The 11,412-nt window shown below is 48.7% G+C and overlaps 1 long non-coding RNA gene across 2 annotated transcripts; it reads left to right on the top strand.

Annotated features, from left to right (window-relative positions):
• Positions 1–7,217: 7,217 nt before the first annotated feature.
• Positions 7,218–11,133, top strand: LOC136498379 (uncharacterized). 2 transcript variants are annotated; one of them, XR_010769604.1, is made up of 4 exons: positions 7,218–7,396; positions 7,477–8,052; positions 9,230–9,335; positions 10,677–11,133. It is a non-coding gene; the product is annotated as an uncharacterized lncRNA (long non-coding RNA). The 2 variants fall into 2 exon arrangements; XR_010769603.1 differs by lacking the exon at positions 10,677–11,133 and having other exon boundaries at positions 9,230–9,687.
• Positions 11,134–11,412: the final 279 nt, after the last annotated feature.

Raw genomic sequence — 11,412 nt, 5'->3', positions numbered from 1 at the left:
ATGCAGCAGCAGCTACTTGGATTTATGCAGCATGTTGTGACTGCTATTGGGGCTCCACCGCCATAGCCTTCGCCCTAGCTTGGTCAGTCTGCCACTACTTCTATGACTCCAGTGTTATAGCCTAGTGGGCTTCAAAGTCAGGGATAGCCACCAGCACAGTTTGCTTCTCCTACAGAGTAGGTTTCCTAGTATTTCGCTTCGCCAGTGATCGCCTTATAGTTCACACCTCTTCAGACGGGCTTCACACCGGCTGAGACATCCTCGCTGCTAGTGCCAGAGACTACAGTGTCCAGGAGCCTTGGTGCATCCTTCAGTGAGTTGACAGGGCAGCCTACTCCTCCATATCTACATGTCCTAGGTTCTTCTATAGTTGCACCTATTACCGGGACTGTAGAGACGCTCCCTTCGTTAGTGGCATCATCAGAGCCAGCTGCTTTAGTCATACCAGCACAGCCTACAACAGCTCCTATTTCTGATCTGACCTAGACTACTTTAGCATCGCTTCTAGCTACATAGGGTCAAACTACTTAGAGCTCAGGGTCAGATGATGATGGCGCCTAGTTTTAGCTTGCTCCTCGTACCTCAGCACCCGGCTTATCCGCTGCAGCCCCGCCGACCGACCCTTAGGTTTTGGTGTTTGACGCCAAAGGGGGAGAGGGTTCGAGTATGATAGTCTTAGGGGGAGCGACTATTTAGGGGGAGCTTAGCTTACTTAGCTTATCATCTAGTACATTTGGAGTTTTATGTGTGATACACTTTTATGCATTCATCGTGTGTTTACTTCTATGCATTAAACTATATCTATGTGATAGTGATATCTATGTGAACGTGATATACGACATGTGTGCTCTCTACTTTGAATTATTTATATATCATATCACTTGTGCTATGCTCATTTGCTTTGCTTCAACATTTTACTCCAATGCAAATGAGCTTTATTACTTGTACTCATGCTTATTTCATATCTTTTGAGTACATCATGTTGGCTTGGGTCATATAAGCATGCCTAACACTTTTGTTCTTATTGCCAAAAGCTTATATGAACCAAGCATGTTAAAAACCTCATCTTTTTCACATACTCGAGGTGGTATTGTCATCAATCACCATAAAGCGGGACATTGAAAGCATCTAGGCCCTTAGTTGGGTTTTGGTGATAAATAACAATACATGATTACTATGACTAACGTATGTTTTGCAGAGACAATTAAGTTAGGTCACAGTAATGGAGATCGATTGGGCTATCATGATGGTCATGCCCCTACGATGGAAATCATTTCGGTTTTCAAAGGATGGACTACAAGGTTAAGGATGGACTAGTTCTAAGTGTCGATTAGAGTTGGAGTGACACTTAGAGTAGTTTATGACTTTGTTTTTCCTTTGGCCGTACTATTAAGGGGGATACAGATGGGTAGCTTGACCTAGGTAAGTCTAGTGGGTTAGGTGTGGCGCACACTTGCTAAAACTAGCGCTAGGGAGCTCCAAAATAGTCCTTAGATCCAATGGAGCAAACTTCATTCATATATGATCGAGAGTTGGAAGTGAATGGAGGGTCAAATACTGACCGGACGCTGGCTCTGGTTTGACCAAATGCTGGCTCAGGGTCCAGTCAGTTCATTTGACCGAGGTGTTTTTGTCTGGTGCGCCCGGATGCTGAGAGGTGAAGTGACCGGATGCTAAGGGCCAGCGTCCGGTCAACTCCAGTAAGGTTCTAGAGAGGGAAAATCTCGACCAGACATGTCCAGTTAGTGCTGACTGGACGCTGGCCAGCGTCCGATCACACTGTAAACACTAGAGTTCGGGGTAAACTGACCGACGCATCCGGTCAACATGACCGGAGCGTCCGGTCACCCCGTAGAGGCACATGACGGTTCGTTTTTTAGCCCATGTTATAAATACCACCTCCATTCGTGTGTGGGGGTACTTTTGCTCATTCCAACAGCTGAGAAACATGTTTGAGAGTACCAAGAAGAGCAAGGTCCTAGTGAGATGATTGAGATTTGAGAATCCCAAAGAGAGCCCTCATTAGTGAAGCAAGAGTAGCAAAGTGTGCATCCACCCTTCTCATTAGACTTGTCGTGGTCAAGTGAGAGTTCGTGCTTGTTACTCTTGGTGATCGCCATCACCTAGACGACTTGGTGGTGATTGGGAGTTTGGTGATCATCCGGCGGAGCTTGTGGGTGACCCAACTCAAGTTGTGAGCGGTTGTGGGTGATTCACCGCGACAGAGTGTCAAAGAATCAACTCGTAGAGAGCACTTGATCCTTGTGTAGATCAAGGGGGAGCTACACCCTTGCGCGGGTGCTCCAACAAGGACTAGTGGGAAGTGGCGACTCTCTGATACCTCAGCAAAACATCGCCGCGTTCCTTCTCCTCTCTTTACTTTACGCATTTACTTTGAGCAATTCAATACTTGTCATTTACATTCCTAGAATTACTATGCTAGAGTAGGATTGGAACTTAGGGTGCTAAACTTTTGTGCGTTAGATCAATATAAACACTTTCTAGGCACAAGGGGTTAATTGGGCTAACCATAGGATTTGATTTTTGCAAAGAAATTTGTAATTAGCCCAATTCACCCCCCCTCTTGGACATCTTGATCCTTTTAGGCCCTTTCTGGTCCAGCTATGCCTCTGGCTCGAGCCCAACTCTTCACAGGCCTCATGGCCCAGCCGACCTTGCCCTCCCTTTGGCCTAGCCCGCTCATCGATCTAGGCCATAGCCCGACAACAGCAGAGGTCGCTCCCCCACTCACACACGCCGCACATGCGGCTTGAACTACCACTAGCTCCCTTCACGCGCACGAAGAAGCCACCGCCGCTACATGCTCCTGTACGACCGTCGCCAAGGCGGCCCCACCTGCCAGCATCGGGGAAATCCAGAAGATCATGTCTTCGTTTCCCTTCCATCGCCTCTCCGTTAATTTCCTACCCTAGTAGTGTCGTCTTCTACCTTCACCTGCCGCGTTTCCTTCTTTTCCGTCGAAGCCACTGCTTTTCGTCGCTCGCTCCGTTTCCCATCACGGATGCCCACGCCATCGTGGGCCCACCCCAGGCCATGCCCCACGCCCTTGATCTCCCGTGATACGCCCTTGACCGACACCGTGACCTGCCCCTTCTCGAAGTTTCCCAAGAGCAAGCGCACAGATGATCGCCACACGTTCGGTAGCATGACCCTAACGATCACTGCTACCCGTAGCTCACCCATGCCCTCACGAACCCTAGCCATAGGCTATAAGAAGCCCCAGCCAGCCGCCTCCCTCGGCATCTCCCTCTCCTAGCCACCGCAGCCATCCCTTCACCGCCTTCTCCATCCGCTGCATAGCGGTAGCCTACCCCGGAGAGCCCCGGTGCGCCACGAGAGCGGCACGACGACCACACCACTGCGGCGGGTCGAGGAGGGCCAGGTGTCGTGAGCCGGTGTTCTCGTCTCATCCCCGATGGGACCAAAGACGCCACGGCGAGACCTCCACCGCGCATAAAGATGGCAGTGGGTTGGGTTTGGGGCGGATATCCGTGGATTTTAGGTCTGCAGTTTTCGGTTTTGGTTATAGGTTTTTGGCCATGGATTTTCGGGTTCAGATATCCAAAAACCAGCATGTTTGGGGTAGATGTTTAGTTTTACTCGTGGAGCTCCATCGGGGCCCAAAACAAATAGCCCACCAGAGGCCTAGCTAAAACCCTAGTATATAATGCTGGAATGCTCACTTCCTCAGCCCTCACCCATTCCCCTCCCACCCTCTGACCCGACGATGGCAGCGGCTCAACGCCTCACCCCGACCCCAAGTCCCCGAGACCCTGGCAGACCGGCAGGCGATGGCGGCCTCAGCGGCTAGGGCCTCATGCCCTCACCCCGATAGGCTCACGGTGCTCGATGGCGGGCGGCCTCCTCGAGTCCTTAGCCCACCCCGTCCAAACCGGAGTAGCTGCCGGCATCGTCCATCGGCGTCGCCAGGCCTAGAGTGCACGCACCCTATAGGGGCAGCCCACCGACGCATAAGGCCTATGGGGAGGGCGGGAGGCGAGGACACAGTGAAGCAGAGGGCAGAGCTGTGGCCTGTGGAGGCTAACCCAGGCACCGAGCAGGTACAGTGGCGCATCCCTTCCCTAGTCCCTCGATCTCGAATTTCATGCATCATCTAAGTGTCAATCTAGTACAGAGACCCATCCTATGTATGTGTTTGCCTTTTTGCATTTATCAGGAAGTGAGCAATGTCGTCTCCTGGTGCTTCAAGTGGACCTCAAGTTGCTGCTGCATCTCAATCTATGGGTTCTCGTCCTCAAACTCGTGCACATCTTGCAGCCAATTCTGCAACACCGCCATCCGATTCAATAGCACTGGCAACTGATTCTGCAACTGTAGGTACTGATGTGGTAGAGGTAGAAGATGATGTTCCTGTTGGTAGTAAGAGGAAGCTAAGATATGAAGTATGGAAAGAGTTTGATTTGATTAATGTAAATGGGATTTGGAAAGCAAAATGTCAATGGTGTAAAAAACATTTAGGTGGGGAAACAAGAAATGGTACAACTCATTTGAAGAATCACCTTGCTGTATGTCAGGATAGAGCTACTAGAAAAGGTTTAAAACAGTCCACTCTTAAATTATCTATAAACCCACAAGATGGCACAGTCACATTAAAGAAGTATGTGTTTGATCAAGATGTCGCTAGGAAAGAACTTGCTTTAATGATTATTGTCCATGAGTATCCTGTTTCCATGGTGGACCATGTTGGATTTCATAAGTTTTGTGCTGCATTGCAGCCAGCATTCAAGGTAGTGTCTAGAAACACAATTAGGAAGGATATCTTGGATATGTATCAAGTGCAAAAGCAATCTATGGTGAATTATATCAAGAAATTGAGTTCTTGTGTTGCTATTACGATAAACTTGTGGATAGCAAACCACCAGAGAAAAGGCTACATGGTAGTTACAGCCCATTTTCTAGATGAAGATTGGAAGCTAAAAAGTTTTCTTATTAGGTAACAATAAATCGCATCATTTTGTGTTCTTGTGTTATGCATTTTGTCTATTGAGAGCAATCTGTCCAGCACAATCACTTATCATATTATATTATTATAGGTTTATTTATGTTCCAGCACCACGTACAACAGAGGTTATAATAGAGGTTCTTCATGAAGTTCTCCTAGATTGGCATATTGAGAGGAATCTGTCCACTATAACTCTTGACAACTGTAGTGTCAATTATAACATAATGAAGACTATGATTGGCACCGATGGTGATGACCTTGCAAAGAACAAGGCTGCTATGGAAGGCAAGTTACCACTCCTCTCTTGTATGTTGAAGGGCAAATTAATTCATATGTGTTGTACTGCACACATTTTAAATTTGATTGTGAAAGATGGAATGAGTGTCATGGAAAAGGGAATTGATTATGTGCGTGATAGTGTTGCATACTGGTCGGCCACTCCTAAAAGACATGAGAAGTTTGAGAAAATGGCAGCACAAATGAAAGGAAAATATGAAAAATGAATTGCTCTTGATTGTAAAACTAGATGGAACTCTACTTATATTATGCTTAGCACTACACTATTTTACCAAGATGTTTTTGGGTGCCTTGCTTCTCATGCTCCACGTGTTCCATCTGAAGATGATTGGAAGTTTGCTAGAGAGCTTTGTGATAGGTTAAAGATGTTCTATGATGTAACTGAGCTACTATCAGGAACTAAATATGTCACAACCAACCTTTTCTTCCTCAAAATATGCAATATTTTTTGGCAATTAGGAAGTGACAAAGCAGTGATATTCCTAAGATAGAAGAAATATCTATTAAAATGAAAGAGAAATTCAACAAGTATTGGTCAGATGTGCATGGTTTGATGGTTGTTGCTGCTGTCCTAGATCCTAGGTATAAATTACAATTGTTGAATGCTCTTTTTCTCAAAATTCATGGGTTAGAAAGTGTAGCTATGGAAACTGTCAACAAAGTGAAAGACTTGTTGTACAATTTGGTTTTGGAATACCAAGATTCTATGGAGGATGTTGCCACAACAGATGGTGCTCAAACTAGACCAAGTGCTCCTACTCAGATGGATGATGAAGATTGGATCGACGCTTTTGATGATTACATGTCCAAACAGCCAGCTGTGACCTCCACTTATGTGCGAACAGAGTTAGATTTGTACTTGGAAGAGCCACTGCTGCCTAGGACACAAGAGTTGGATATCATTCCGTGGTGGCAACATGCAGGGCTCAAATATCCAACATTACGAAAAATTGCACGTGATGTCCTTGCTATTCCTGTGACAACGGTGGCATCCGAGTCAACCTTTAGCATTAGTGGGAGAATAATTAGTCCACATCGTAGTAGGCTTGCACCATCAACACTTATGTGTATGCAAGTATGGTCTCATGCTGATATGTTAGGTAAGTGCAATTTCTATAAAGACGTGGTTTTCATTCTGTATAAGTTATAAGACTAATTTGTGAATACTATATTAATGCAGGGTCTCAGCCTACTTTTGTTGGTGCTTTGATGACTTGTCTTGATGAAAAAGATGAAGAAATGGTATTGATGTTTGCTTCTGTTTTCAACTTGTGAATTTACAATGCTATCAACATTTCAGTAATGAGCTATTCCCTCTATTTTGATTTCACAGGATGAAGATGATTCCACAATAATTGATGAATGATGAACTCATCAAGCGAAGATGAATTCCCCTATTTGATAAAAAAACTCTTATTTGTATTAATGTTCAAGTTTTGTTATTTATTTGGACTATAATATGTGAACTGTACTGAACTTAGGTTGCTTCTCCAGTTCTGTTATTTATTTGCATGTAAGCATATTCTGTACGTATGTTCTGTACATGGCTGGACACCTAGACTATGTTCTGTACATGGCTATACGCCTGTGTATCATAGCTGCTAGCCTGCTACTTGCATGTTCTGTACATCTTTAATTGAAATAATTTGTCTACATTCATCAATCATATAATTGGAATAATTTGTCTACATTCATCAATCATATATCATGTTTTCTATTACTGTCCTTGCTGATTTATTACAATATTTTTGGGTTTTGGTTAATCCGTCGGGTTTCGGGTATCCGTGGATTTAGATTTTGGAGATAGATTTTCATCCGAATCGGTATTCGGGATGGATTCAGATTTTAGGTTTGGGTTTCGATTTTAGATGCCCAGACACTCCATCCGATCCGAACTCATTTTGAACCGCGCATCTACGTCGAGCCGTTCAGCCCCGACCTCGCCCTGGAGTCCATCCCCGTCTTCGAGCCCGCACCTCGACGTCGTCCTCGACGCCGCTCCGTGTACGCTAAGACGCGCAGCACCACAGACACCCGGAGCTGCTTCCCCTACCTCCGTGACGTACCGGCGCCGATCCGGTCTACGCCCCCGCCGTTTTCCCGGCCGCAACCTCGGTGAGCTCTCACTCGTCAAGGTGCCTCCTTTTGTCTCCCTCGCCCTTGTTCTTCACCTTGCCTGCCTTTTCATCGCTCAGCGCCTTCACCTCGAGCCGACCACGCCCGCGACCTCGCCTGCTCCTACGTCGCCGGCCCGGCGACCGTCGATACCACGTCCACGGCCGCGACCTCACCACACCGTGGCGCTCTGCTTGCACCGAGCCCTTGCCGCCAGAGACCGCCCAGCCGGAACCGTCATCCACCTCGCCGTCACCAAGAACACCACCGATGAGCCTTTCCTTGCCAAAAGCTCGTCCTTTTTCCTCCCGTTCCCGCCGGTTTCTTGTCTGGCCAGTCTTCAAGCTGTTGCCGCTCTCTCCTTTGTCAGATCGGCGGCGATGAACGCGCCACAGCGACCCAAGCCGAGCGACCGCACGTTGGTGCCGAGGAGATCGAGTTCGCCTTCAACCGACGAGCCTCCAGAGCACGACGTCGTTCAGCCTGCACCACGCGCTTGACTTCAAGCCGCCGCTGCAGTGCCCGGGGACGCGTCGCGGAGCTGCCCACGACTGCCGCCAACGACCCGGTGACCATCGCGCACGGATGCCGGCCGCGACGTCGACGCAACCACCCCCCTGCCTGCACCACGCGTCCGGCCGCCTGGGAACCCCTCGGTGAGCCATACGACCCCTTCCTTTAACGCTGAGTTCTCAATCTTTGTCTGCCCCGGCCTTCGAGTCGGCATGTTCCGCCGCTTGCACCGCACGGCGCCGCCGCGACACTCGCGGCCACCACGGCCAAGTCTTCACAGGGCCCTGTTTTGGCCAAGGCTGAGCCTTTTAGGCCGCCCGGATCACAGGCACGCACACCGGCATGCGGTGACGCGCGGCCGTGCTTCCGCACGCCGCCACGCGAGCCCCGGCACCTCACCGTCGTCGTCGGCCGCTCACGGTCGCGACCACGCGCATGGACACCGCGCCCACACGCGCGATCACACGAAGGCCCAAGACCTTGCCTTGTTGCCGCACCAATGAAGACCTCGCAGTCGGAGCCGCCACTACCTTCCTTCCCCTCGTCGGGACGCCGCATCGAGCCCGGGCGACGTCAAGCCATCTCGGCAGCAAGCCATGCCCAGCCGATGCTCCTGCACGCCTTGGCTAGTCCCCTGTCCGCCCAAGCCGTGACCTTTCGTCCCTAGCTAGGATGCCCTGCCTGGCCATGGAAACCCATGTTCCCTTCCTCCTTGACCACCGCACGGTGCCTCCTCGACTCACACAGCACAGCGGTGCCGCGTCATTCGTGGCTGCCGTGGCCACGCTACCACTACCTGCACGCCTGCGCACAAGCCTACACTGCCGCCTCACCCACAGCCGCGGATGGGAACGCCGAGCACAGCGCGCCGCCGGCCTTGCCTTGCGTCGAACACCTGTTGGGTGCCCTCCTCTGCTGCGAGTGTGGGCTAGCCCAGAGGGCGAAGTCGCCTCCTTTCCTTGCCGTGGCCCAGTTGGCCTTGGCCCAGCTCGGTCCTCCCTCTCCGTCTTCTTCTTTGGGCTGACTGGCAGCGCCAAGCTCGGCTCGGTCTTTCAGCCCACGTGCGAGCCCCCTCCATTTCGAGCTGATGGACCACCTTCAGCACAGGCCGGCCCATCAAATCCTTGCTCCTTTATCTTTTTCCCTGGATTTCAGAATACCTTGCCACCTTCAAAAATTCATAGCAAATTCATAATAGCTACGATTTTCCTAAAATCCTGATCTACCTCCTAGTGCAGTTTTTTATTCTTTTGAGTTAGGTTTTTGTTGCGGTTTTATTGCTTCTTATTGGTGGCCGTTCTTGGTATTTTCTTTGCGTAGCGACGACTCGAGCTCGGATGGATCCAACGACGCACCTGGAGGTGATGGACCCTGATGGTGGATGACCTCGAATTCTGGAGGCCTGTACCATTACTACCTCGACATCGTAGGTGTCATGGCAGCACCTTATCTTAGAGAAACCTATTAGGCATTGCAAGTAGAAATGCTAGTGCTTTCCTTCTACTCATTTGCTAGTATATGTGATGCATGCTTTGCCCGAGCCTTGTTTGCCTTGATTGAAAACCCCTTCACCCTGATTACCTAGCTTCGCACTCGTACTTATATATTGCCTACCCGCTTGCTTGCATTTACTTTCCATCATAATTACATATATGCCTTGTTATGTGATGTGATGGTTGGTTGGTGATGTGATTGGTGGATTGGGGTTTATCGTGAGGCTTTCTCGTGAGGTAGATGGTAGGTTGGTGCGATGGGAGTGTTGAATCCCGCATGGGTGGTGGTGATTGAGGAGTTCTTGAGATATTCCTTGCCTTTGACCTGTTTCTTTGGTGATACCGGCCGGAGTGAGAGGATTTACCCTGGAGGGGTACACTTGGTGCGTGGAGTGCCCCAGATCTAGTTCTGATGGATATGATGTGATAGGCGTGTGGTGGTGGCTACCCGTGAGAGGTGGGCCACGTGGTATTGGTGGAAGGTTCTTGCTCTGGCCAATTAAGGATCATCGTGGATTGATGCCTAGGACACGGGACTATGTTAAATGTGCACGCCATAGGCCCTAAATGGGCGGGGCCCGTTCTGTTGAGTTAGTGCGGACTAAGCCAGTTTTGTGGGAGAAGAGGTGCATGGGGGTATCCCCTAGGAGCATGGTGAAAAGGATGCCGATGGGTTTTCTAGCTACCCTAATCATGATCCCAAGTGTATACATCATGTCGTATGCTACTCCACTTGGGGGCAGACTAGTGAGGAATGTGCTAGTTCTTGAGTGGTGTTTGCCTAGACCACGGCCACGGTCGATGATGGTGATCTTGTTGGGTATAGGTGTACACACTCTGCAGAGTTAAAACTATACGTATAGCCGTGATCTCGGTCATGATCATTCCTATGAACTGTTTCACCCCGCTAGTCTTCTCTTGTGCTTTGCTTCTCTCCCCCAAAGATAGGTTTGGCTTGAGGCCGTTGAGATGAGGGGCATGCGGAGGCTGCCTCAACGCTTCTACATGCGCTAAGGATGATGTGAGGGATGTGAGGGATGATGAGAGGTGAGATGTGAGATGTGATGATGAGTGGATGGTGAGAATGAGTGAATGGGTTGGGATTTAGAGAAGATATACTATTTAATTAACGCTTCTGCCTGTGCTAAGGATGCAAACTACAACTAAACTATTAGGATCGCTAGATCCCTTTATTTTCTATTTTCCACTAAAGCTCATCGGTGTTGACCATGGCCTACACACATTTGGCGGTGTGCATATTTCTTGTCTTGCAGTGATGTTGAGATTAGTAGTTGGTTTGCGGTCTACTCTCAAGGATGCCCGTGGATTGGACATTTGCCAAGCTTCGCTGCTATGAGTAGAGCCTCGGTGTTTTGTTTGATCCTAGCCTAGAGAACTTGTATTAGGTTAGTTTTATTCCTATTTTTGTACTCTGTTGTTGTATGACTTTGTAATCAGCTAAAAAGTGGACACCCATGATAGCTGAGGTATCCTGGGACTATCACAGAGGGGCAAGAGAGCTAGTATTTCAAGTTTTGAAATCCTAGGTCGTTTCACTCTTGGTTTGGTGGAAATTTGACAAACATGATTGGGTTCATCACCTTTGTTCCAAGCACATTGAGAGTACCGACATTAGGTAGCAACAAATTCTTACTAATTTCATTATGCAAGGATATGAATGAGTTCACCTTATATTCAATGGTCGTATCCTTATTATCATGCCATCATTATTCTCCTCCTTCATTCTTGACAACAAATCATCCTTGGTTTGACCTTAGTGAGGATGTAGCACATAGAATACGGTGTCTATATATATGAGACCAGGACAATGATTTTAGTGTGGGATGCTCTGACTTTGAGATGGCCTCAAAATCAGGGGCAGATTTGGGTCCTAGGCTACAGCCCAGGGTGAGGCCCAATGGCTATGGAAACTCCTATATAAAAAACACATAAAAAGGTCTAGCAGCCCATTAGCTCACCCTAGAGGAATACAGCCTAGTAACATTCAAT

Source organism: Miscanthus floridulus, chromosome 12, assembly GCF_019320115.1.
Source record: "Miscanthus floridulus cultivar M001 chromosome 12, ASM1932011v1, whole genome shotgun sequence".
Taxonomy (NCBI): domain Eukaryota; kingdom Viridiplantae; phylum Streptophyta; class Magnoliopsida; order Poales; family Poaceae; genus Miscanthus; species Miscanthus floridulus.
Note: the sequence above shows the minus strand (reverse complement) of the source record. Positions and strands in the feature narration are given on the sequence as shown.